The sequence below is a fragment of the Marmota monax genome, unplaced genomic scaffold, assembly GCF_021218885.2.
Source record: "Marmota monax isolate L192 unplaced genomic scaffold, Marmota_monax_Labrador192_F-V1.1 WCK01_AAM20220418_F8-fsc00021, whole genome shotgun sequence".
Classification (NCBI taxonomy): Eukaryota; Metazoa; Chordata; class Mammalia; order Rodentia; family Sciuridae; genus Marmota; species Marmota monax.
In genome coordinates this window covers 15299419-15326971 of record NW_026695228.1, presented here as the reverse complement: position 1 = coordinate 15326971, position 27553 = coordinate 15299419, and the positions used below count along the sequence as shown (strand labels likewise).

General features: G+C 39.6%; 1 protein-coding gene across 5 annotated transcripts in view; it reads right to left on the bottom strand.

Annotated features, from left to right (window-relative positions):
* Ackr2 (atypical chemokine receptor 2) overlaps positions 1-27553 on the bottom strand; it is a 64600-nt gene that overhangs the window by 25817 nt on the left and 11230 nt on the right. Inside the window, exon 2 of one of the 5 annotated variants that reach the window (XR_009226074.1) lies at positions 15779-27277. The exons of the other annotated variants lie outside the window; for them this stretch is intronic. The gene's annotated coding sequence lies outside the window, so the exon portion shown is untranslated. Of the gene's footprint in view, positions 1-15778; positions 27278-27553 lie in introns of those variants that run through there. 5 annotated transcript variants of the gene reach the window in all.

Below are 27553 nucleotides of genomic sequence, written 5' to 3'. Positions count from 1 at the left end.
GCACCCAGCTCTCTCTGCTAGTTACCAACTTGCAGGCAGTTTTCTAGAGAAACCTGGGAATAGACAAGGGTAAGGGGAAATGAGTCAGAGGCAACAGACTCCAAGAGTCTTAACGCAGGGTCCACAGACCCTGGTGGGCCCACACCTAGCATGTAAGAGTAATCTTCGGGCTCAGATGGGAACAAGATTACGCCCTTATCTTCTCTAACCTCTGATGGAAATTTAGCATTTCCTTCCATGGGAATGTGACCCATGACTCTTTCACCCATAAAATTCACGACAGTTTCATTTCACATTACCATCATACCAGACATCTAAAAATATTTATAATCACTTCCTGGAAACTTTATTTTTCCCAGAACCACAGCTAGATCTTGAATTTAAGACATCAATCAATAATATATATATATATATATATATATATATATATATGTCACAACTTTAAAAAATCTTTCAGTAAGACTGGAATTCTTGGCAATTTCAACAGAACTGGTAATCATAAGTATTTTATTCTACTTATTTTTAAAACATAATTCTGAGGTAGGCCCATAGGTTTTGCCAGATGGACAGGGGGAGCCATGACACACAAAAAAAGGTTGACACGCTCTATGAAGAGAGTCATGGTTTAAAGCTGGAACTTGGAGTCAGGAGAACTGAGTTTGAACCCTAGCTCTGCCATTTATAAGCCAAATTACCTGGGCCTTCGTTCCCTCACCTGTAAAATGGGCATTACTACCTACCTTCCTAGAGTAGCATCCAGCACCTGAGTAAAGGTGATTCCCAAACCGGTCCAGGACTACCTGGTGAGAGGTCAAGGCTGGGGACAGTGGAGCCCTCAAGGTGGTATAGGGTCCACCTTCCCTCTCACTTTCCTTTCTCTCCTGTGAGATGTCATTTGTCTTCTCAGTATGGATGAGCCCAGATTTCTGTAGTACGACAAAAAGGCTGGCCTTGGGCTGGGGATATGGCTCAAGTAGTAGTGCACTCACCTGGCATGCGCGGGGCGCTGGGTTCAATCCTCAGCACCACATAAAAAATAAAAAGAATAAAGATGTTGTGTCCACCAAAAACTAAAAAATATTTAAAAAATTCTCTCTCTTTAAAAAAAAAAGCTGGCCTCAGAGTGTTTGGGGATTCTCTATTCCTTTGCTGAGTCCATAATCTACACCCCATCCCCAAAATTAGCTGCCACCACCAGAGGTCTTTGAGAGATGCCACCCAAAGTATTAAGCTTTGATGTGCACTTCCACATTTGTCCACTGGGCGGGGCTGGTTCACACTCAATCCGTCTGCTGAAATAGGAGCAAGGAACTTCTCAGAGCTGGACCATTCCATCCCACCATCCTCTCTTACCCCTCTCACCTCCCTCTCCTTCCCCACTACCATCCCAGATTGAGTCTTACATACAGAAAAGCACTGCCTCTGTACCCCTTTACAGTCACCTACTGTCCTAACCACCCTAATAATAGTGGTAATTTCCCTGATTGCCAGCATATAATAGGTCGCTTCTAAAAATGTAGTCAAGGAATACAGACATCCTGCCATTCAACTTTGCAATGATGAGACAGAGTACCCACAAGACCATTCTGGTTTTCACCTTTAGTACAGTATTAACAAATTACACAAAATATTCAGAACTTCATTTGTGTTAGATTATTTTACCCAACTAGGTACTAACATAAGTTCTGACCATGGTTAAAGTGGGCTGGACTAAGCTACAATGCTTGGCAAGTTAAATGTATTAAATCATTTTCAATTTAACATTATTTTCAACTTGTAATGGGTTTATCAGGGATCTTTGTTGAGGAACAGCTCTATATTCTTTTGTGTTTGGTTTCTTCAGATCAACATCATGAGACATGAAGTTGTAATTCATTCTCATTATTCTATAAGTTCCATTAGGTAAATAGGCTTTTTTTCTTCTTTTATCCACTCATTCACTCACTCAACATTTGAGTAGTTTCCAGGTTACGGTTTGCTTCGAGGCTGCTCTGTGGAGGGAAGTTATCACCCCCCTGACCCCAAACTGCTTCAGAGCTCCAGACTGGTGATGCTACACACTCATAGGAGGGTTCAAAAGGCAGGCCCACCCTCAAGTGGGGCAGTTTGGCTTGGGCCAAAGAAGGGGCAAGTGGCTTTGGTGTATATGGTGGTCAGGCAGAGGGCAGGAGGATCCAGGCTGGAGTTTGTGTAGGTCGAACTTCCCACCTGTGCCAAGGAAGGGAACCGTGTGCTTTCCTATGGGCATATCCAGGTGTAGGCAAAAGAGAAAGCAGAGTGATGGGGATTGAAAGTTGTCATGGAAGAACGTCCAAACTGGAGTCTTTATTAGATACTCTAAGTTATTATGTACTCTTTATTATGGGTTATTATGAGTAGTAATGCTGTAAACATTCTTGTATAAGCTTTTTCTGTTGTGTATATTTCTAGGAATGCAATTTCTGGGTTTGACTTTGGTAAATACTGAAGAACCATTTTTCAAAATAATTGTACCCAATCACATTCCCTCCAACATGATGGACGTACTACAATTTGCTTATCTATTCTGTAGCTGAGGGACATATATTTACAATTTATGTTTACAAATTATGTTTACATAAACATTCATGTGCAGATTTTGCAGGGGGGGTCCATGGGTTTTCGTTTCAATTGAGTAAATGCATAGGAATTGAATAGCTGTTGTAATATGTTTAACTGTGTAAGAAACCAGCCAAACTATTTTCCACAGGGGGGCTCCACCTTCTCACATTTCTACCAGCAAAATATCAGTTCTATTGCTTCACACCCTCCTAAGTACTTGATATCATCAGTCTTTTTACTTTTAGCCACTCTAAGGTGAAGCAGTATCTCTTGTGGTTTTCATTTGCATTTCCTTGCAAACTTCTGGTGTTGATCTTATTTGCTTGCCACCCATATATCTTCTTTGATAGTGTATTTTTTCAAATATATTGCCCCCTTTTTTGGTACAAAACCAGGTTGTTTTCTTGGTATTACATTTTCAGATATATGATTTGCAAGTGTTTCCTCTTAGTCTGTGATGTGTTTTAACACTTTTTTTTTTTTTTTTTTTTTTTGGTGCTGGGGATCAAACCCAAGGCCTTGTGCGTGCAAGGCAAGCACTCTACCAACTGAGCTATATCACAACCCTTAACAATGTCTTTTGAAGATTAGAAGTTGTTGATTTTGGTGAAGTCCAAATGGTTTATTTTTTGTTGACGGACTGTGCCTTTGGTGCCTTAGCTGAGAAATATTTGTTTACCTTAATGTCATAAAAGATTTTTTTCTGTTTTCTGCTAGAAATTTCATAATTTTAGTTTTTATAGTTAGGCCTAAGATTCATGAGCCTATAATGGAAAACTTTGGAAAGTTCTTTTTTAAAAAAATATGTTTTAGTTGTAGGTGAACATAATAACCTTTATTTTATTTTTATGTGGTGCCAAGGATTGAACCCAATGCCTCATACATGCTGGGTGAGCACTCTACCACTAAACTACAACCCCAGCCCCTGGAAGGTTCTTTGAAAGGGGGTTCTGCTGAGAGCCACAGCCGAGTCTGTATGGCCCCTGGCATTTTGCCAACAGTATTGATTGACAGGCGAGGCATTACTATCCGCCTCTGCTGCAACTTTTGAGTTCTCGCACTATTTTGGAGTTCTCGTGGGGATTTCCGGGGATTCCCCGAGAGTTCCCATTGGTTGGGGAAGTGCAGGAGGAGGGATTTCCAGGAGAGATATTTCCGGTTGGGGGTTCCTGGACAAGCCGCCTGGCGTTCGGGAGGATTCCCCGGGAGCTGTGTGAAGTGTTTTCCTGCAGTTCAAAAATAAAGTTTGTTCCTGCTGCAGTGGCTCATGATTTGTGCCCAGCCAGACTGCGGCATTTGGTGGCCCGTATGGGGAACATCTGAAGCTTCGGGGTAAGTGAAATTGCTTGCCCCGAAGGGAAGGCGAGAGAATGGGTGACCATTTTAAAAAACAATGTGTTCTTGTTTTGATTTGTTTTGTGTTTGTTTCAAGCTGCCTATCCCTAGAATTTTCTCAGGCAGATTGGGAAAAATGGTTGGCTCAAGGTTTGAAGTTGTTCGCCCCTGAGGAAGAGATAGAAATAGACCACAAATGCACATATCAAGAAAATAGGAACACTCCTGCAAGGTAGGCGGGCCTGTGACCCACCGGCAGAAGAGGAGCAGCGGCCTGCTGAGAGGCTGAGCCGCCCCCTCCCCCTGTGCCGGCAAAGTAGAGGGAACTGTGACCATGCACGGAGCAGGCCCAGCGGCCTGCTGAGGGGCAGAGCCGCCCCACACCCCCCGCGCCTGCCAGGTAGGGGAACTGTGACCACCGACAGAAAAGGCCCAGTGGCCCGCGGCGGGACAGAGCTTCCAATCACTCCTGCAAGGTAGGCGGGCCTGCGACCCACCAGCAGAAGAGGAGCAGCGACCTGCTGAGAGGCAGAGCCGCCCCCTCCCCCCAGCGCCTGCAAGGTAGACGGAACTGTGACCACCATCAGAACAGGCCAGACCTGCAACCAAGAGACAGAACAGGCCCAGTGGCCTGAGGAAGGGTAGAGCCGTCCCCCCCCCGCGCCTGCAAGGTAGGCGCACCTGCGACCCATTGGCAGTACAGCCCCAGAGGCCTGCAGAGGGGCAGTGCCGCTGCCTGCGCCTGCAAAGTAGACAGAACTGTGACCACCGACAGAACAAGCCTAGCGGCCCGCAGAGGGACAGAGCCGCCGCCCGCGCCTGCGAGGGAGACTTTGCAACTATACAAGACCAATATAAATATATAGGGGGAAAATTCAATAGCACAACAGTTTCACCAAGTAGAAAGGAACGCGAACAGTATGAAGAGACAAGGAAAGAAAGGACCACAAGCATTGCAGGTCAACTCAACGTTAGAAGAGGTAATAGCTGCAGCAGATGGAATGTCAGATAAAGAATTCAGGATATACATGCTTCAGATGATCTGGAGTCTCAAGGAAGACATCAGACAGCAAAATCAGACAATGAAAGATCACTTCAACAATGAATTACATAAACAAATCCAAGAAGCAAAAGATCAACTATACAGGGAAATAGAGGTTATAAAAAACAAACAAACAGAAATCCTAGAAATGCAGGAAGCAATAAGCCAACTTAAAAACTCAATTGAGAATACTACCAGCAGAGTAGAACACTTAGAAGACAGAACATCAGACAATGAAGATAAAGTATTTCAACTTGAAAAGAACATAGACAGCTCAGCAAGACTGTTAAGAAACCATGAGCAGAACATCCAAGAAATATGGGATAACATCAAGAGACCAAATTTAAGAGTCATTGGGATACAGGAAGGGACAGAGTTTCAAACCAAAGGAATGAGCAATCTATTCAATGAAATAATACGAGAAAACTTCCCAGACTTGAAGAATGAGACAGAACCCCAAATCCTAGAAGCCTACAGGACGCCAAATGTGCAAAATCATAAGAGACCCACACCTAGACACATTATAATGAAGATGCCCAACATACAGAATAAGGAGAGAATTTTAAAAGCTACAAGAGAAAGGAAGCAGATCACATTTAGGGGTAAGCCAATCAGGATAACAGCTGATCTTTCAACACAGACTCTGAAAGCTAGAAGATCCTGGAATAACATATTTCAAACACTGAAAGAAAATGGGTTCCAACCAAGAATTGTGTTTCCAGCGAAATTAAGCTTCAGGATGGAAGATGAAATTAAAACCTTCCACGATAAACAAAAGTTAAAAGAATTTGCAGCTAGAAAACCATCTCTTCAAAACATCCTTGGCAAAACATTACAGGAAGAGGAAATGGAAAATAACAATGGAAACCAACAGTGGGAGGTAGGACACTAAAGGGGGGAAAATAATCAAAGAGGAAAACAAACCATGTTTAGTAACATAAATAAACAAATATGGCTGGAAGAACAACCTATATCTCAATAATAACCCTAAATGTTAATGGCTTAAACTCACCAATCAAGAGACACAGGCTAGTAGAATGGATCACAAAACAAGACCCAACAATATGCTGCCTACAGGAGACGCATTTGATAGGAAAAGACATACATAGGCTGAAGGTGAAAGGTTGGGAAAAATCATATCACTCATATGGACTTCGGAAACAAGCAGGAGTATCCATACTCATATCAAATAAAATAGATTTCAAGCCAAAGTTAATCAAAAGGGATAAAGAGGGACACTACATACTGCTCAAGGGAACCATACACCAACAAGACATAACAATCATAAATATATATGCCCCAAACAATGGTGCAGCTATGTTCATCAAACAAACTCTTCTCAAGTTCAAGAGTCTAATAGACCACCATACAATAATCATGGGAGACTTCAACACACCTCTATCACCACTGGACAGATCTTCCAAACAAAAGTTGAATAAGGAAACTATAGAACTCAATAACACAATTAATAACCTAGACTTAATTGACATATAGAGAATATACCACCCAACATCAAGCAGTTACACTTTTTTCTCAGCAGCACATGGATCCTTCTCAAAAATAGATCATATATTATGTCACAGGGAAACTCTTAGACAATATAAAGGAGTAGAGATAATATCATGCATCCTATCTGATCATAATGGAATGGAACTGAAAATCAATGATAAAAGAAGGAAGGGAAAAGAATACATCACTTGGAGAATGAACAATAGGTTACTGAACGATCAATGGGTTATAGAAGACATCAAGGAAGAAATTAAAAAATTCTTAGAGATTAATGAAAACACAGACACAACATATCGGAATCTATGGGACACATTGAAAGCAGTTCTAAGAGGAAAATTCATTGCTTGGAGTTCATTCCTTAAAAAAAGAAAAAACCAACAAATAAATGATCTCATACTTCATCTCAAAATCCTAGAAAAAGAAGAGCAAAACAACAGCAAAAGAAGTAGAAGGCAAGAAATAATTAAAATCAGAGCTGAAATTAATGAAATCGAAACAAAAGAAACAACTGAAAAAATTGACAAAACTAAAAGTTGGTTCTTTGAAAAAATAAACAAAATCGACAGACCCTTAGCCATGCTAGCGAAGAGAAGAAGAGAGAGAACTCAAATTACTAACATACGGGATGAAAGAGGCAATATCACAACAGACACTTCAGAAATACAGAAGATAATCAAAAATTATTTTGAATCCTTATACTCCAATAAATTAGAAGATAGTGAAGGCATCGATAAATTTCTTAAGTCATATGATCTGCCCAGATTGAGTCAGGAGGATATAGACAACCTAAACAGACCAATATCAATTGAGGAAATAGAAGAAACCATCAAAAGACTACCAACTAAGAAAAGCCCAGGACCGCATGGGTATACAGCAGAATTTTACAAAACCTTTAAAGAGGAACTAATACCAATACTTTTCAAGCTACTTCGGGAAATAGAAAAAGAGGGAGAACTTCCAAATTCATTCTACGAGGCCAACATCACCCTGATACCTAAACCAGACAAAGACACTTCAAAGAAAGAAAACTACAGACCAATATCTCTAATGAACCTAGATGCAAAAATCCTCAATAAAATTCTGGCCACTCGGATACAAAAACTTATCAAAAAAATTGTGCACCATGATCAAGTAGGATTCATCCCTGGGATGCAAGGCTGGTTCAATATACGGAAATCAATAAATGTTATTCACCACATCAATAGACTTAAAAATAAGAATCATATGATCATCTCGATAGATGCGGAAAAAGCATTCGACAAAGTACAGCATCCCTTTATGTTCAAAACTCTAGAAAAACTAGGGATAACAGGAACATACCTCAATATTGTAAAAGCAATCTATGCTAAGCCTCAGGCTAGCATCATTCTGAATGGAGAAAAATTGAAGGCATTCCCTCTAAAATCTGGAACAAGACAGGGATGCCCTCTCTCACCACTTCTGTTCAACATAGTTCTCGAAACACTGGCCAGAGCAATTAGACAGACGAAAGAAATTAAAGGCATCAAAATAGGAAAAGAAGAACTTAAATTATCACTATTTGCAGATGACATGATTCTATACCTAGCAGACCCAAAAGGGTCTACAAAGAAACTATTAGAGCTAATAAATGAATTCAGCAAAGTGGCAGGATATAAAATCAACACGCATAAATCAAAGGCATTCCTGTATATCAGCGACAAAGCCTCTGAAACGGAAATGAGGACAACCACTCCATTCACAATATCTTCAAAAAAAATAAAATACTTGGGAATCAACCTAACAAAAGAGGTGAAAGACTTATACAATGAAAACTACAGAACCCTAAAGAGAGAAATAGAAGAAGATCTTAGAAGATGGAAAAATATACCCTGTTCATGGATAGGCAGAACTAACATCATCAAAATGGCGATATTACCAAAAGTTCTCTATAGGTTTAATGCGATGCCAATCAAAATCCCAACAACATTTCTTGTAGAAATAGAGAAAGCAATCATGAAATTCATATGGAAAAACAAAAGACCCAGAATAGCAAAAACAATGCTAAGCAGGAAGTGTGAATCAGGTGGTATAGCGATACCAGACTTCAAACTATACTACAGAGCAATAGTAACAAAAACAGCATGGTACTGGTACCAAAACAGGCGGGTGGACCAATGGTACAGAATAGAGGACACAGAAACCAATCCACAAAACTACAACTACCTTATATTTGATAAAGGGGCTAAAAGCATGCAATGGAGGAAGGATAGCATCTTCAACAAATGGTGCTGGGAAAACTGGAAATCCATATGCAACAAAATGAAACTGAATCCCTTTCTCTCGCCATGCACAAAAGTGAATTCAAAATGGATCAAGGAGCTTGATATCAAATCAGAGACACGCCGTCTGATAGAAGAAAAAGTTGGCTACGATCTACATACTGTGGGGTCGGGCTCCAAATTCCTCAATAGGACACCCATAGCACAAAAGTTAATAACTAGAATCAACAAATGGGACTTACTCAAACTAAAATGTTTTTTCTCAGCAAAAGATACAATAAGAGAGGTAAATAGAGAGCCTACATCCTGGGAACAAATCTTTACTCCTCACACTTCAGATAGAGCCCTAATATCCAGAGTATACAAAGAACTCAAAAAATTAGACAATAAGAGAACAAACAACCCAATCAACAAATGGGCCAAGGACCTGAACAGACACTTCTCAGAGGAGGACATACAATCAATCAACAAGTACATGAAAAAATGCTCACCATCTCTAGCAGTCAGAGAAATGCAAATCAAAACCACCCTAAGATACCATCTCACTCCAGTTAGATTGGCAGCCATTCTGAAGTCAAACAACAACAAGTGCTGGCGAGGATGTGGGGAAAAGGGTACACTTGTACATTGCTGGTGGGACTGCAAATTGGTGCAGCCAATTTGGAAAGCAGTATGGAGATTTCTTGGAAAGCTGGGAATGGAGCCACCATTTGACCCAGCTATTCCCCTTCTCAGTCTATTCCCTAAAGACCTAAAAAGAGCATGCTACAGGGACACTGCTACATCGATGTTCATAGCAGCACAATTCACAATAGCTAGACTGTGGAACCAACCTAGATGCCCTTCAATGGATGAATGGATAAAAAAAATGTGGCATTTATACACAATGGAGTATTAGTCTGCATTAAAAAATGACAAAATCATAGAATTTACAGGGAAATGGATGGCATTAGAGCAGATTATGCTAAGTGAAGCTAGCCAATCCCTAAAAAACAAATGCCAAATGTCTTGTTTGATATAAGGAGAGTAACTAAGAACAGAGTAGGGTCGAAGAGCATGAGAAGAAGATTAACATTAAACAGGGATGAGAGGTGGGAGGGAAAGGGAGAGAGAAGGGAAAATGCATGGAAATGGAAGGAGACCCTCAGAGTTATACAAAAGTACATACAAGAGGAAGTGAGGGGAAGGGGAAAAATAATATAAGGGGGACAAACGAATGTCAGTAGAGGGAGCAGAGAGAGAAGAGGGGAGGGGAGGGGAGGGGGGATAGTAGAGGATAGGAAAGGCAGCAGAATACAACAGACACTAGTATGGCAATATGTAAATCAATGGATGTGTAACTGATGTGATTCTGCAATCTGTATATGGGGTAAAAATGGGAGCTCATAACCCACTTGAATCAAATTGTGAAATATGATATATCAAGAACTATGTAATGTTTTGAACAGCCAACAATAAAAAATTTAAAAAAAAAAAAAAAAGAAAATAGGAAAATTGATACAACGATTTTTTGTTCCGTTTTTGTTTCATTCTGTTTTGGTTTTGTTTTGTGTTATCTTATTGGGTTGCGTTATCTTTATAACAGATTAGAAATTAGTAAAAAACAAACTGAAAGAGTGTTAAGTAAATTGTTAGAGGTTCAGACCATGGAGAAAGACATTTTAGATCAAGCAAAAGAGAAGGTCTCTCAAGCTAGTCAGACAGAGGAAGAAAATTTAAAGGAAGAAAGCTTAGAGGAGAAACAGCTATTAGGGAAAAAGCTACAACAGGAGGCTGCTACTAACACCGTTCTATCACCAGAGGGCGTAATTCAACCAACAGCTCCCCCTATGGAGATAGCTGAGTGGCCCTCAAACCCCGTAGTTGATAGATGGGATCCTGAGACAGGACCTCAAAGATTAGCATGCCCTATACTTGAGCAGGCAGGAGGGCAGCGAATTCACCGTGCTTTAGATTTCAAAACAGTGAAGCAGTTAAAGGAGGCTGTAACAACCTATGGTCCTCAAGCACTGTTCACTGTAAGCATGGTCGAATCCATTACCAACTTGGACATGACGCCAGCAGATTGGGCTAGTATGTGTAAATCTGTGCTAAATGGAGGACAATATTTGTTATGGAAGGTTGCCAATGAGGAATTTTGCAGGGAGACAGCTAGGCGAGATGCAGCAGCTGGTTATCCTCAAAGAAATCTAGATATGTTGTTAGGAAAAGGACCTTATGAGGGTCAACGGCAACAAATTGAATATGATCCTGGCGTATACGCACAAATTGCTGTAGATGCGGTTAGGGCATGGAAAACTTTACAGGGGCATGGAGATTTACAAGGTCAATTATCTAAGGTAATACAAGGAACTAATGAACCGTACCCTGAATTTGTAGATAGGCTTATTCAAGCAGCTTCCAGAATTTTTGGGGATACAGAACAGGCAATGCCATTTATAAAACAACTGGCTTATGACCAAGCAAATTGTTGCTGCAGAGAGGTCATTAGACCATGGAGACATGAAGATTTAAACACATATATTAAATTATGTAGAGACATTAATGAACAAGGGCAAGTCTTAGCAGAAGTACAACAGGCTTTAGATGCCAGGCCAAAAACATGCTATAATTGTGATCAAACAGGACATTTTAAAAGGAGTTGCCCCATAGGAGGAGGGTTTAACAAAGCTAGGTATCAAAGGAATAGAATACCGGGTATTTGCCCACGATGCCATAGAGGGAAACATTGGGCTAATGAATGCCGTTCTCAAACCACCATAGAGGGTATTCCATTATCAAAAAACAGACAAGGACCAAGTGTTTACCCACGATATCGTGGAGAAAGGCATCGGGCTCCATTGTCAAAAAACGGACAGGGGGGCCCAATGCTCCGGGGCCCACGACCACAAATGTACGGGTCACTGGAGGAACCCAGAAACACCATGGAGGAACCCAGCAACACCATCAGGGTAGTGCCCAGGACACATTATCTATCAGATCTCTCATCAGACGAACCAGAGGGAGCGCAGGGTTGGACATCTGCGCCTCCGCCAGAGCAGTACTAACTCCAGAGATGGGAGTTCAAATCATTCCCACAGGAGTAAAAGGACCTCTTCCCCAAGGAACAGCAGGCTTATTGTTAGGACGCAGTTCTTCTATGCTAAAAGGACTTATGATAAGTCCTGGGGTAATTGATCCCGATTATGAAGGTGAAATAAAAATTATAGCTAGTTCTCCAAAGGGTATATCAGTAATTTCACCAGGAGATAGAATAGCACAGTTATTAATAATACCCAGCCTACATGATAAATTTTCCAGTAGTACTATAGAAAGAGGTTCCAGGGGATTAGGCTCCACAGGTGTAGATTGGGCTATGCTGTCTTTAAATTTAGATTCTCGCCCCATGCTAAAACTAAATATTCAAGGACATGAATTTAATGGGCTACTGGATACAGGTGCAGACCTTAGCATCATCTCTCGTCAAGAATGGCCAAAACATTGGCCATTACAACAAGCCACTCAAACGCTTCGAGGCCTAGGAGTGGCAACTAATCCCCATAGAAGTGCAATGGTATTAGATTGGAAGGATCCTGAAGGATGTGAAGGAACTATACAGCCATATGTATTGGATCATCTTCCTATAAATTTATGGGGACGAGATGTCCTAGATCAATTAGGTTTGACATTAACAAATAACATCAATCCAAATGCGCCCACTATTAGGGCTAGACAAGGTTTCAGGAAAGAAAAAAGATTAGGAGAACAAGGCATAGCAGCACCAATTCAAATAGATCAAGGAATAAATAGACATGGACTGGGTTTTCAGAAGGGGTCACTGAGGCAATAAAAATTACTTGGAAATCAGAAAGACCAGTATGGGTTCCTCAGTGGCCCCTGACTAAAGAAAAGATACAAGCAGCCCATGACCTGGTCAAACAACAATTAGCGGAGGGACATATACAACCTTCCGTATCTCCTTACAATACTCCCATTTTTGTCATTAAAAAGAAATCTGGTAAATGGAGATTATTGCAAGATTTAAGAGCCATTAATAATGAGATGGTTATTATGGGACCTGCTCAATCGGGGATTCCTCAATTGTCTGCTTTGCCAAAAACCTGGTACGTTTTAGCTATAGATATTAAATATTGTTTTTTTTCAATTCCAATTCATCCTGAGGATAGTCCACATTTTGCATTTACTATCCCTGCACTGAATCATGAAGGTCCTGATCAGAGATATGAATGGAAAGTACTCACTCAAGGGATGGCTAACAGCCCAACTATGTGTCAAATTTATGTTAACAAAGCAATCCAGCCACTTAGAAATCAAAATCCTAAACTACAAATATTTCACTATATGGATGATGTATTGTTAGCACACAAAGATAAAAACACATTGCTAGAATGTTATGCCACACTTACAAATTTATTAAAAAATTATAATCTAGAGATAGCAATAGATAAAGTACAATTAAATTTTCCAATTAATTATTTAGGAGTTCTATTATGTTCAACGATGGTCCGTCCACCAAAAATTCAAATACGAGTAGATCAACTCAAATCACTTAACGACTTTCAAAAGTTATTAGGAGACATAAATTGGATAAGGCCTTATCTAGGCATACCAACAGGAGAGTTGGGACCTTTATTTGATATCCTAAAAGGTCCATCAGATTCAAATTCACCCAGCATGTTAACGCCTGAAGCAAGAAAGGCATTAAAAATTATTGAAACATATATGGAAAATATGCATTTGGATAGAATTGATATAACTTTGCCTTTATTACTTATTGTAATACCAACAAAAAATATTCCTACAGGAGTATTTTGGCAAGAAGGTCCATTATTGTGGATACATTTATCTTATTCTCCTAACACTATTCTTACTAGGTATTCTGAGGCTGTAGGACAATTAATACTCAAAGGAATAAAAGCAGCAAAGGGAGTGTTTGGAATTTCTCCCAATAAAATTATTACTCCATATACTATGGATCAAATTGATGAGTTAGCTAATGAGTTAAATACTTGGGCAATAATCATGTGTAAATCTAATGTTTCATTTGATAACCACTTACCATCTAATCCTTTGTTGTCTTTTTGGTCTTTGCATCCTGTAGTTTTTCCAAAAATGACAAGAAAAACCCCTATCATGAATGCTCCAAATGTATTCACTGATGGGTCAAATAATGGTACAGCAGCAGTAGTTACCCCTGATCAAACTTTTACATTTTTAGTACCCAAACAATCAGCTCAAAAGGTAGAGCTTAATGCAGTTTTACAAGCTTTTGTGATGTTTAAAGATTCTGTATTTAATTTATTTTCTGATAGTCAGTATATAGTTAATGCTATAGTATCCCTTGAAGATGCTGGCAGGATTTCCCCTTCCTCTACTGTTTTCTCTTTGTTTTCTGCTATACAAAGTCTAATCTGGGACAGAAAAGATCCATTCTTTATAGGACATATCAGAGCACATACAGGATTGCCTGGAGCCCTTAGTTTGGGCAACGATTTAGCAGATAAAACTACACATGACATACATATTTTCTCTACACTAGAAGAAGCTACACATTTTCATAAAAGGTTCCATGTCAATGCTAATACTTTACAAAAGCGTTTTAAAGTAACTAAGGAACAAGCTAGACAAATAATAAAACAATGTCAAAATTGTGTGACCTTTTTACCACAAGTTAATCTTGGAGTCAATCCTAGAGGACTGATACCTAACAATATTTGGCAGATGGACGTCACACACTTGCCACAATTTGGAAAATTAAAATATTTGCATGTTACAGTTGATACTTCTTCCGGATTTTTGATGGGCTCCCTTCATTCCGGAGAAAAAACTAAAGATGTTATAGCTCATTGCTTACAAAATTTTGCCACTGTGGGCGTTCCAAAACAGTTAAAAACAGATAATGGTCCTGGTTATACTTCTACCTCTTTTAAACAATTTTGCTCATCATTTGGCATTACTCATATAACAGGAATCCCAAACAATCCTCAGGGACAAGGCATAGTTGAAAGAGCTCATCAAACTATTAAAATGTACTTACTAAAGCAAAAAGAGGGAATTGGAAAGGGGTATATATCACCCAAAGATAAACTTAAAATAACCCTTTGTACTCTAAACTTTTTAAATTTGGATTCATCAGGGCTTAGTGCTGTGGAAAGGCATACGTGTCCAAAAAATGTACATAAGCCTAAGGTACTTTGGAAGGATATTCTAACAGGACAATGGAAAGGTCCTGACCCAGTGATTGTCTGGAGTCGGGGTTCTGTTTGTGTTTTTCCACAGGGAGAACAGCAGCCGATTTGGATTCCAGAGAGATTAACTAAAACAATTTCTACAGACCAAAAGGAAGATGATTTGACTCAAATCCATAACAGCTGATATCCAGAACTCCAGTTTGGCTATTCTTACATCTGCGACAGTGATTAACCAGGATGCTTTTTTCAATATTTATTTTATTATTTGCCTTTTCCCACATCATAAAGTTCTATTTTATTTTTGAGCTCATACAGACCTAGGTTAATGTTTTTCTGATCAGTTTTATTTTTTGACTGTGGAGTTTTTAAGCATTGCAATGGATATTTCACCTAGGTAAAGCTACAAGGCCTTTACTATTGTCTTATGTGTTGTATGTTATGTGTGCACACTTCTGTTTTTTGTTGTATGTCTGTATGTGCGTATGTCCATATATCATATATGAGGAGTGCTCATGAATAAATGGACCCGAATTTTTTTATTCACGTGATTTTAATGGTTTAATTTAGATTGGGTAAACAGCTGTTGAAAATTGTTTTAATATGTGAACAAATAAGGAGGTTAACAGATCTGTTTGTTTACTTTCACCTTTCCTTCTCATTATATTTAATAATTCTGTTCAGGATAATGTAAATTGTTCAAAAAATTGTTTTCTTAGTGCCTGTTGGAATGTTACATAATTTTTTTCTTAGCATCATTGCCAGAATTCCTATCTTCATCCCAGTGCCGGTGAAGACAAACATAAAACCAAACTACAGCTTCTTCGATAGTTATCACAACAAACTGTATAAACTGATGCATCAATGAATAATAACTCAACAAGTAATGCTCAATCAAGGAGTCGATTTACTTTGGGAGGAAATGGACATATTGACAGATTCCTCTGCTTTGAACTGCTTGCAGAACTTGCCTGGACTATGTATCACTTGTATGCATTGTGAACTATCTGTTGGTGCAGCGAATTGTGGTAGTGCTGGAGTATTTTTGCTGATGGTGTCACTGGTGGTACAATTTTTCAAAGGAGCCCTCAATTGGCTTAGTGTCATGGCATTTTGCATCCTCCTCCCTTCTACTAGTGATGGTCTAAAATTTGGGGGCCAACAGAGGTGAGGCAAAGAACCTCACCCCCCCACTGGCACCAAGGCCAAATTTGGGGGCCAACAGAGGTGAAGCAAAGAACCTCACCCCCCCACTGGTGCAAAGGCCTATCCACAAGTATGGCTGTATGCTGGACCGGTAGTCAGTGACGGGTATGATCCAATTGCAGTGGTACCAACCTAAGACAGGAGGCTGACGCCTAGAGGTCAGTTCATCCGATGACGGGTAAGGACCATATGTTGAATTGGACTGCCTAATAGGCACGGTCCCTAAGCCACATTGCTTGTTGTTTAATTAAACAAAAAGGGGGTTCTGCTGAGAGCCACAGCCGAGTCTGTATGGCCCCTGGCATTTGATTGACAGGCGAGGCATTACTATCCGCCTCTGCTGCAACTTTTGAGTTCTCGCACTATTTTGGAGTTCTCGTGGGGATTTCCGGGGATTCCCCGAGAGTTCCCATTGGTTGGGGAAGTGCAGGAGGAGGGATTTCTGGGAGAGATATTTCCGGCTGGGGGTTCCTGGACAAGCCACCTGGCGTTCGGGAGGATTCCCCGGGAGCTGTGTGAAGTGTTTTCCTGCAGTTCAAAAATAGTTTGTTCCTGCTTCAGTGGCTCGTGATTTGTGCCCAGCCAGACTGCGGCAGGGTTCTGATAAAATACATTTTTTAAAAGGTTATGGTTTATGCCCAGCAAAACACTGAAGGTTTATAAGAATGGTCATAGTTTCTGTACAGAAAGTCAAATGTTAAAGGTTTCTGTCCATTCAGACTTGAACTTTTGGAATAAACGACCAATATGAGTGCCCTCCTCTTTGTTTCCTACCATTTACAGATGTTCTGCTACAGTGTATATTTAGTAGGCTATAAACATGTCCTTTGACATTACAAAGAATTCTAGCCTTTCAAAAAGTTAAGAGGTGGGAAGGAGATTTGTTTAATAACATGACAAGCAAACCCTAAGCAGCATAACAGGTACATTAGGAATGCACCTTGCAACCTAGATAATTAATTTGTAACTAATAACTTTTAATGAGTGCCCACCTATGTCTAGGATCTCCTGACCAACTAAAGGAGTGTTCCTCTCTTGTGGAACAAAGATCCTGGGATAACCCTGTAATTTTATGGGTATCCTTTTCTATCTACCTTGAGCCACAATTATGAGTTCATAAGCCATTTTATTTTTCCTTTACAGAGGCAAGAGACAATTCCTTAGTTTGTCAACCCACAATGGCATCCCTAAGTCCACAGACCTTGTTCAAGAATCCCCACAAATTTTAAAATGAGCCTCTCAAGTTCACAATCTCAATTCCCAGGACCAGAGGTAGAAAAAACTCATAAATCCATGATTTTCTTACTATTTTTAGAGGGATCTTTATATATCCTGAATACAAATATCCTTTATTAGTCAAAGAATTCCATTAACCAAAACAGTCTATTCTATTGCCTCAGATCCAAGTCTGAGGCACTTCAGGGATGGGAGAAATGTTTATGGGGTTTTACACATTGTGTCCCAAGAGTGATACATGCAAGAATCAGAATTTTAGGGAAGATGCTAAAACCTGTTGCACACCAACTACTGGGTTACCACTGCAAGACATTTGAAAGAAAGACATGGTGGGAAGCAGTGGCAAAGAAGGACCTTCTTTGTGGGCACAGTAAACTACAGAGGTAAGCAAGGTAAGGACATAAGAACACTATGGTGGGTATGAGCCCAGTGGTCTCCCATTTCACACACAAGTCCTCAGGCTGTGCCTCTGGAATATTACTGCAGTCCTGTGAAACAACCTTGCAGCTGTCTTTCAGTTCATCTTTTTTTTTTGTACCAGGGATTGAACTCAGGGCATCTCGACCACTGAGCCACATCCCCAGCCGCTTTTCAGTTTTTACTTAGAGAAAAGTTCTAAGTTGCTTAGCACTTAGCATTGCTGAGGCTGACTTTGAACTCACAACTCTCCTCTCAGCCTCTCAGTTCATCTTGAATCCCACACAGTAGCCCCCTTTCCTTTCTACGCTAAGCTGCCACAAGGCTTTGGTGGTCTCTGAATTGTACCCAGGCTCACTTTGTTCTGTTTGTGGCTTGTTTGGTCAAGAGAATGTCATAGGGCTCTTTCCGCCTGAGCTTTCTTGAAATTCCTTTCATAGATCTTGTATCCCGCTAGAATAGCATGCTGTATGGATTCCAGGTGCCCTGGCCAGCAGAGGAACCCAGGACCTAAATGAGCACTTGATAGTAAGAAAGGGACACAAAAAAGAAACCCCTTGGGGTGGAATGAAACTACTGAAACACCAGCTAGATGACTAGGTTGACAGGGCCTGAGACCTGGAACCTGGTGGATTGTGGAGTTGCAGCTCAAGTTCACCTTAATCCTTGGAAGGGCTTCAGGCCACTGCAAGCCTGTTTATTGCAAAGTTTGTTTTTTTTAATGCTGCAGACTTGCTCTATCTCACTGCAACTTTGAAGTTTTTAAGTGGTATACTGTTTGTGATTTATATGCACGTTGAGAAAATTTGCCCCACAAAATGTGAATATTAGTCTGTTTAGATTGGAGGATCTTTTCTGAACTTCTGGGTAAATTCTTCTGACTGCAGTAGCATACAGGGTCCAGTAGGGGTCTCCTAAGACTTCCTGGAGAATAAATCATGCCTACTCAGATCCAGCAGATGGCTCCCAACACTCCAATGCTCTTACAGGGTGTTTCCCTTACTCCTAGTGACACAAGAAAGGGCGTGTATGTGTTCAGCGAACCCAGGTGCACACCAAACATTTCTTATTGGATGAATTTTGTCCTTTAATAAAATGCTCAGACTTAGATGGGCAGGGGGCAGGACCTCAATGTAGGCTATATTAGATGAAAGGGACATACAGGTGTCCAGCCAGCCTTTTCTATGCAGGCCTCTGCTATCATTCTCAACATAGAAAGTGACAAGGGGTTGAGGATCAGAACAGTGTGCTTGTGGATGTGTCTCCCAGGTGGACTGCTTTATCTCAAGCATTTATCTGCATGTACTTCAACAGCTTTAATTTAAAACTTTCCTGGTACTAATTCATACTAATAAACCCAATACACTAAGCTTATAAATAAAAGTAACATAGATGTTCCAATAGTAAGAATAATTTAGTAAGATTTCACCTTAAAATAAAAACATCTAAATTCTTCAAACTTTCCAAATTGGATTGACAGAGTCATCATTCTCCCCAACTAAATTTGTCCTTCTTTAACAAATACATAAAAGAGCAAATATACAAAATAGCTTCTTAACATGCACAAAATATTAATACAAATGGGTCTTTTAAGTATTTGTTTTATTCCAAAGCTTTCTAGGTTAAAAGATGTTTACTCACCTAAGAAGGCAGTTACTACACCAGAACCTATTTACTAGCAGACAGTGTCTATAAGAGGCTGAGGATCTTGTCTGATACCCCAATGGGCAACACCAGACTCTCTATATAATTATATTAATGATTCCATAACTTCAAGGGGGACATAACTGGGTTGAATGATGATGTCTGAGATTTGCTTTGAAGTACTTCAGAAAAGAAAGCTTCCATATAAATACATACCTAACTACATCAATAAGGGAATGATCATCTAAGCTACTTCCCTGTATTCAACTTATATATTATCCATTTTTTCTCCTTAAAAGTCTGTAGCTCCTACCCAAGTTCATCAGTTTGAAATCTTTATATAAATGTACCTATATTAAGATATGTAAACATATTTATATCTAAGGGTAAAGATATATAAATACCTCAAGATCTTTAAACTTAATGTTCCATAGTAAAGTCTCTGTTTAATTTTACAGTATTAACACTGTATAGAACTGCATATTCATTCATATTCATAGGGCCACATAAATGCTTAGAATCCTTAAAATTAGATCCAACTAGATTTTGGATATTTTACCTGACTTTGATTGACTCAAGATCAGAATTTACAGGTTCATTCTAATATTCCACGAGTCAAAAAGTGTCTCTTAACTGCTATTTTTAATATTTCTGTATTCTCCATGATACTAATAAATAATTTAACATCAACAGGATTGAGGAACAAGCCATCTACTATCTCTTACACTTTTTTAAAAGACAGGCTGGCCCCTGCTGGCCTCCAACTCCTGGGCTCAAGCCATCCTCCTGCCTCAGTCTCCTGAGTACTTGGACTATAAATGTGTCACTATGCCTGGTTCTTAGAATATTTTTTTCCACTTTTCGCTTTCCTTATTCTTATGAACTCATGTCTTTTAACAGCTTCAAGTATTTCACAGCCATATTCTCCTTTTGATGCTTCAACTGTCACAACTTCTCAGTTTTTAAAACCTGTCTTTTGGTTGGTTCCTGGGTCGTTTTCAGATAATCATATTAATTTTTTAAAACATCCTTGTTTTCTGGCAGATACACAAGAGTGCTCCAAGCTCCCAAACATAAAATCTGCCATTTTTCTAAGGATCCTATTAACAGAATAAAGGCATTTTAAAGTCAAAATGGAATCATGAAATGATTTTGCTACTGAGCTACTGCAGCTGACAGAGCTGAACACATACATACTTTTTTCCACATATGGGTGAGAGTTCATATGATACTTAAAATTTAATTCTTACAACAGTGTTCCTAAGTTCTGTGTCGTACTTTTGTGTTTGTGTGGTATTCTGTGTTTGTACTTCTTTCATGTTGAAAATCTTGATTCCTAGAAAAAATACATGTAATCAATAACGTTTTTATCTAACAAAAGAAAATGGTTTTTTAATACAATATTAATATGATCAATAAAGTTACAGAATAGAGTCTGATTTTGTAATAGTTTGTTTTTAAATACTGTCTCCTAGACTGTCACTCTCATTAGTTATGTAAATTGTATTCTAGAGCTGCACTGTCCAATACGATAGCCACTAGCTATTATGTGGCCATTGAGAATTTGAGAAGTGACTCGTCCAAACTGAGAAGTTCTAAAAGTAGAAAGCACTGGTGTGGTTTAGATTATTGGGGACATGCCCTTGAAGGGAATAGTAGGACCCTGCCCTATTCCCTGTTCTACTCACTCTAGCACACTCCTTTCATGATATGCCCACCCTCACAAGATACCCAAACCAATGGAATCACCTGATCTTGGACTTGAACCTCCAGAACCATCAGTCAAAACCTTTTCTCTTTATAAAATTAATTTCCTCAGGTATTTCATTGTACTAATAATATGCTGCCTAATACAAATACACACCAAATTTCGAAGACAATACAAGCACAAGAATGGAAAAGATTGCAATATTTTTGTGTTGCTTACATCTTGAAATGACATTTTCAATTTTTTGTGCTTTCATTTCACCTGTTTCTCCTAACCTTTTTAGTGTGACTACTAGAGAATTTTAAATGATACATAGCTCACTTACTTCTATTGAATAGACCTAGTATGGAATCACTCCTAGTTGTACATTCTGTGTGTAGTAATGTAGTTCCTGAATCTAGCAGATGGACTGGTGCTGCTTTTTCCATTCTAATTTGATGGCACTGAATTTCTAACAGCTAATGGCCCTAACATCTTAAAAGATGAACGCTTTCTGCTATTAGATTGTTTTGGGTACAGATACTCTTAGAAAAAGGGGAGAATTTGCTCTCTCCAAGAATCTCAGTCTCCAGAGTTTTATTTCACTACCTTAAAACCATAAGATGATTTAAAGCCAATTCTAAGTAGAAAATTCATAGGCATGGTTTCTGACTGAATAAACTGGTACTGCATTATTTTGTTTAATTTCTAGTATTATAAGGACCCATGTTTTTCCACATGTTCAGTTGATTTTGAACTTACCAAAACCTAATAAAAAGAAATTTCTTAACACGAATAATTGCATTTTGGGCATCATGGTCCATGAAGGAGAGTCAGGACAGTAACCACAGTAATTTGAACAGGAAGTTGTTCACTTATTAACTCAAGAGACATAACTACTACAAAAGAATAAAAGAGAACTCTAAATAAATACCATGGGATGCAGGAGAATATTTAAGGAAGGCATTACCTTGAAAGGGGAGAGGCTCCTTTCAAGGCTAGGATGCAGATCTCTTAGGGAGAGTGTGACTGCAGCCACTGGATGGCAGAGAAGCTTACTGGGTTGCTGCAGCCAGAGCTGTCCACAGTCAGCAGCTGGGGCTGGCAGAGAGGAAACCCTGGACTATGACTTGACCAGTAGGACCCTCCACAACTGGAGTACTGGAAGGCAGTTTAGAGGGCATTTCTCTGCCAACAATAGAAGCAATTGCCCGCCACAATGTCCCATTAGTAAATCTTAACATTGTAGCAGCAGCAAGGGAGAGATTTTCATTCATCACAATCAGAGCAGCGAAGATTTGGAAAAGGCAGGCATTAAGCGACCCCAGGCACACCTCCTCTAGAGATGGAAGATGTGTATTTTCATTCTTGGGGTGTTTGAATGGGTCCATAAGAAGTTTTTCCCTGAAAAGAATTTCTCTGATATCCTTAATGAGGTTTTGCCAATTCTCTTGGGTGTGGGGGACAGTAAAAGAGTCCATCTTTTACCGTTTAAGCCTTGTCTCCTCAGATCTCTGAATCCATCTGGCCATGATGAGAGTTCCCTTTTCTGTTTCAGGAAATTTTAGTTCCAGGATCACTTTCAGAAAACCATGGGTTGTGAGTCATCTCTGGTACACCAATCCAAATATTACAGAACAAAAACATTAGAATTAACTGGCTTGAGGGAGATTAGAGTTCCCTTCTTCACCTACATGGAGCTGCTCATAGACATCTACTGGGACTAAAGAAAAACAGAATGTACCTGATTTTGAAGAGTCTGAAGAGGGATACAAGAGAGTTCAGACTGTTCAACAGACCAACAGGTCCTGTGTTTGATGTTTGCCAGAAACAGCAAAACATTTCAGAAAAGAGAAAGAGCCCAGGGATGGAACTTAAACACAGTGTCACCTGTAGTGGGAGGCAGGAAGGACACAAAAGACCTTACCACATCTCACCAGGTGGGCACCTGGTGTCCTGCATTACAGCTCTGCTCCTCTGAGAGGTGCTGTTACTTCATATTTTGTTAGCTATGACACATTTGGGAGGAATGCGTCAAACTCCTTCTACCTCTACACATATTCCCTGGAACACCTTGCAGTCAGTCAAAGGACAGCCCCTTCAAATTTCCCTATGGCCTGTTCTATGTCCCTTTTGCCTCTCAGATGGCATGAAGAGACTCGGAAAAAAAAATTACATGGCAGAGCATAGAGTGGAGATGAAAGGGGCTGGTGTTCAATAGACCATTCTAGTCTTGACTCTGAAATCTTCATGCTTAGGAAGAAGCTGTCCCTTGTCCTAACTATACAATGAGAGCGTCTACACTCCAGAAGCCCATCTGAAAAATCAAAGTGTGAAAGAGGTGACAGCTGGGACTGGGAAGAAAGTGAAGAGAATAAGGAGCCAAAGCAAAGGCTCTGTGCCTGGCCTCCTGGTATCAGCATTGGGGAAGAGGTGACTCATCTGGACCCACCCAGAATTGCCCATTATTCCTGGCCCACCCTCTCCCCTTTTCCTGACCTCCTCAGGAAGAAAATTTGAGAAGTCATAGGATTACTTGAGTCATCAGCTATTGCCTGGAGCACAGTTATGTGGATCATTTATTTGCCCCAAGTGAGCTAATCTTGTTTGGAAGTTGACACACCTATGTGAACACGTACACAGCAATTTTCCTGTGCCTTACCCCTACCAAAGTCCAATTTGCCACCTTCTGTATACTCTGCATTGATGAAATGTGTATCTTACACATGCCAACCCCTATGGTCCTCCCGCTGACCCCTGGTGTTCTCCCCTTTCTCTCCATGTAAAGTTCACCCACTTTTCCACCCTGCTCAAATCCATTCTATACCAGGAGACCTGCTCTGTGCCTCTTCTAATGCTCTAATTCCTTCCAGTTTCAGTCTGTTTGATGTTCCCCTCTCCTAGCAGTGTTCTGCCCTCAACTGGCTGTCAATAAATGTGTCCATGACCATCATAATAAAGATACCTTTTAATCCACTGTTCTGTAAAACTGAGTCCCTGCTTGTATTGTCCTCCTGCTTTACTTATGGGTACTACTAAAAATGAAGGTCTTACACTTCATAAATAATTCTATTCTCAGGTTACTGAAGAGCTTAAATCTAGCTTGACACCTTCTTCATCACATTGTATCTGATAAGAAAGCACCAGGAACCCCCCAATTATCCCAGAAATCATCAGTTTGTGTCCCAAATTAGAAAGAATAAAGTGTCTAGCTGGCATGCGAGATGAATCCACCCCTCCAGGTCTCATGCCCTCAGACCTGACAGGCCTCAAAAAAACAGGTGAGCTCTAGGAGAAAAACAGGCTTTGAAAACAACCCCTTTGGGCTCCTCCTGATGTGACCCTCTCAGGTGAGCTCGATCTGACTTTCCTCATCTGTAATTGAAATGTAATATAAGCATCCTTTTACCTATTCCAGCAGGGTTAGAGCTTATGACCAGAGCTTTCCTCTCCCTGTTGACTTTACAGATATTCTTTAGGGCTTATAGTTTCTTTTATGGAGAATATTGAAGGGTGTATTACAATTAAAAGGCAATTTGCCTTTTCCTCACTACCCAAAGTTGGCAAACAACCATCATCAAGTCCTGATAAGGAGTGTTGGGGCCTCTCCCTCTGGGTGACAGTGTCCAAGTGGAGGCTGATGAACAGATACCAGAAGACTCTAGGGTTGTTCCTACCTCACAAGTCTCTTTCTCATGCATAGGGAGAAAGATAAAGTAGACAAGCCAAACTCCTAGGGCCCCCATCTTGGCACTTGGTCAAATCCTGTCTTAAGGTTTCCCTTGTAAACATCTTATTTTCTGTACTAAACTGTAGATTCCCAAGAGGTGGAATGCACTGCCTTTCTTCTGCTCCAGTCTCCACAGTACGTAGCCTATGTTTAAGAGGCTCACCGTTTAAGAGGTCCTCAGTGACCACTAGATTATTTCATCCATCCAGTGGCATGCTTTAAAGCTACCAACAGATATAAAGTTTCAGAGGAAGAAATCAGAAACAGTCCCTGCACAAAGAAACCCTAATATCAGAGTTTAGAAAGACTGACTTGTAATAAAGATTATAACACAGGTATAAAAACTGGCAAGTGATAGAAGTTCAAATGAGGAAACTATACATTACTTTCTTAATCCACAGGGAGATGGGTTAAGAAAGATAAAATAGATGAAATTCTTTGGACCTCAATCTCCAAGGATGAATAGTGTTTACCAGGTGAAAAGCGAACATCTAAAAACTCATATAAGTAGAAGAGTCAAACCCAACAACAGTAGAATACATGTTCTTCTCAAGGACACATGGAGAATTCTACAGGACAGACCACATAGCAAGTCTCAATACATTTAAAAAATTTTTTTTAGTTGTAGTTGAACACAATATCTTAAGAACTGAAATAATATATATTCTCAGGGAAATACAAATCACAATGAGATATTACTTCAAACACACTAAAAATGGCTATAATTTTAAAAGAAAGATAATTACAAGTGTGAAGAAATGGAACCTCCTTACACAGTGCTACTGAAAATATAAAATGTTGCAACCACTTTGGAAAATAATGTGGCAGTTTCTGAAAAATTTAAATATTATCCATCTCGGAGTATGCCCAAGAAAATTGAAATCATATGTCCCTAGAAAAAAACTGTATGTGAATTCTCCTAACAACATTATTCATAATAGCCAAAAGTGGAAACAATACAAATGTCCATCAACCAATGAATGAAAAAAAATGAAAACTGAAAAAAAAGTGGCATATATCCTTGAAGTGGAATATTATTCAGCCATTTTAAAGAATAATACATGCCACAGCATGGATGAATCTTTGAAAACATCATGCAAAGTAAAAGAACCAGATATAAAAGCCCACATATTATATTATCCCATTTACGTGAAATTCCAGAATAGGCAAATACATAGAGAAATAAAACAGTGGTTGCAAGGGTAGAGATGAGGACAGCAATGCGGAGTGACAGCTAATGGGTGTCACTTGTGTTCAGAATAATAAAAAATGTTCCAGAATTAGACAGTGGTGATGATTGTACAATTCTGTGAATATATTTAAAACCACTGAATTTTACACTTTAGATGGGTGAATTTTTATATATAATTATCTCAGTGTTTTAAAACTCAGACCCAGGTCATGGTATTAGAATCATAATATTACATATTTAGTATAGAACAAAGTGGTACTAATTAAATTTTTTTGTTCACTGTAATCATGTTAAGGGAGAAAAACAGAGTATAAAAGACAATAGAGGGGCTGGGGTTGTGTTCCAGTGGTAGAGCGCTCACCTAACTTGTGCAGCCTGGGTTCGATCCTCAACACCATAGAAAAATAAATAAATAAAATAAAGGTATTGCATCCAACTACAAAAAAAAAAAAAAAAGCAATAGATTTTAGTAATACATTTTGCAGAAGTTTATGGAGCCTGTAACCCAGCTACTTGAGTTTATGGTGATGCCTGTAACCCAGCTACTTGAGAGGCTGCAGCAAGAGGAGAATGAATTCAAGCCCAGCCTGGGCAATGCATAGAGACCCCATCTCAAAAAAAGAAAAGAAAGTTAATTCAGGGGAGTCCTTGCCAACTATGTACCTGTACTAATTGCTTTAGAGTATACAAAGTTGAATAAAACACAGCTCCTCTCCTAGGGAGAGGTTTAGAAGTTAATGGGGCAATTTAGAAGAGTGAACTGAGGGCCAAAAGAGGTTTGGTTCTGCGTGCCTATCTAAGTACTGGGCGTGTTGGGGAAAACCACCAGACTTCCAGTTCTGGGAGTCCCACACAGGCCTCCAAAGGAAGAGAATGACTGGAGAGATGAAGGCTGACAGTCTGCCAAGGAGAGACACTGGAATAAGTTATAAAATGAAAGTCACACCTTTATTTACCAGACAGAAGAGTCAATAGTCATAAACCCTTTCGGGCCCCAGTTGAGGAGAGATTGGACCAGATTACTCTGAATCCTGAATTAATTTAGCACTGTTAAACAAAAATTATGTTAAGAGTATTATTTTGGACTGAGCTCCTGTACTAGGCCCCAACAGACCAGACCAAACCAAAATGGAGCCATTCATGCCAAATGCCACATCATCACACTGAAACTCTTAATGAAATATACCCCAAAACAGACCAGTAAATTTTTTTCCTGAAAATGGTAGATTACAGTCTACTGGAAAGAACAAGGAAGTCGCCTCTTCTTCAACCTTGGGAAAAAAAAAAACTAAATTAGAGGGACAGCATCATGCAAAGACAAATACCAAGTGAGCTTTCATTAAAGGCTTCTTTGATTCATAAATCACAAATAAAAGCTAATTAGACCTACAATTAAATGTTATTTTGCTTTTCTTGCTACCTCTTTAAACCCTATGGCCACTGTTTACACTTTCTTATTCATTTCATAACCTATAGATCATTTGTGTGAAGTATGATGTGTAACTTCAGCATTACAAATATTAGTAATTAAGATAGGAAGAGAATTA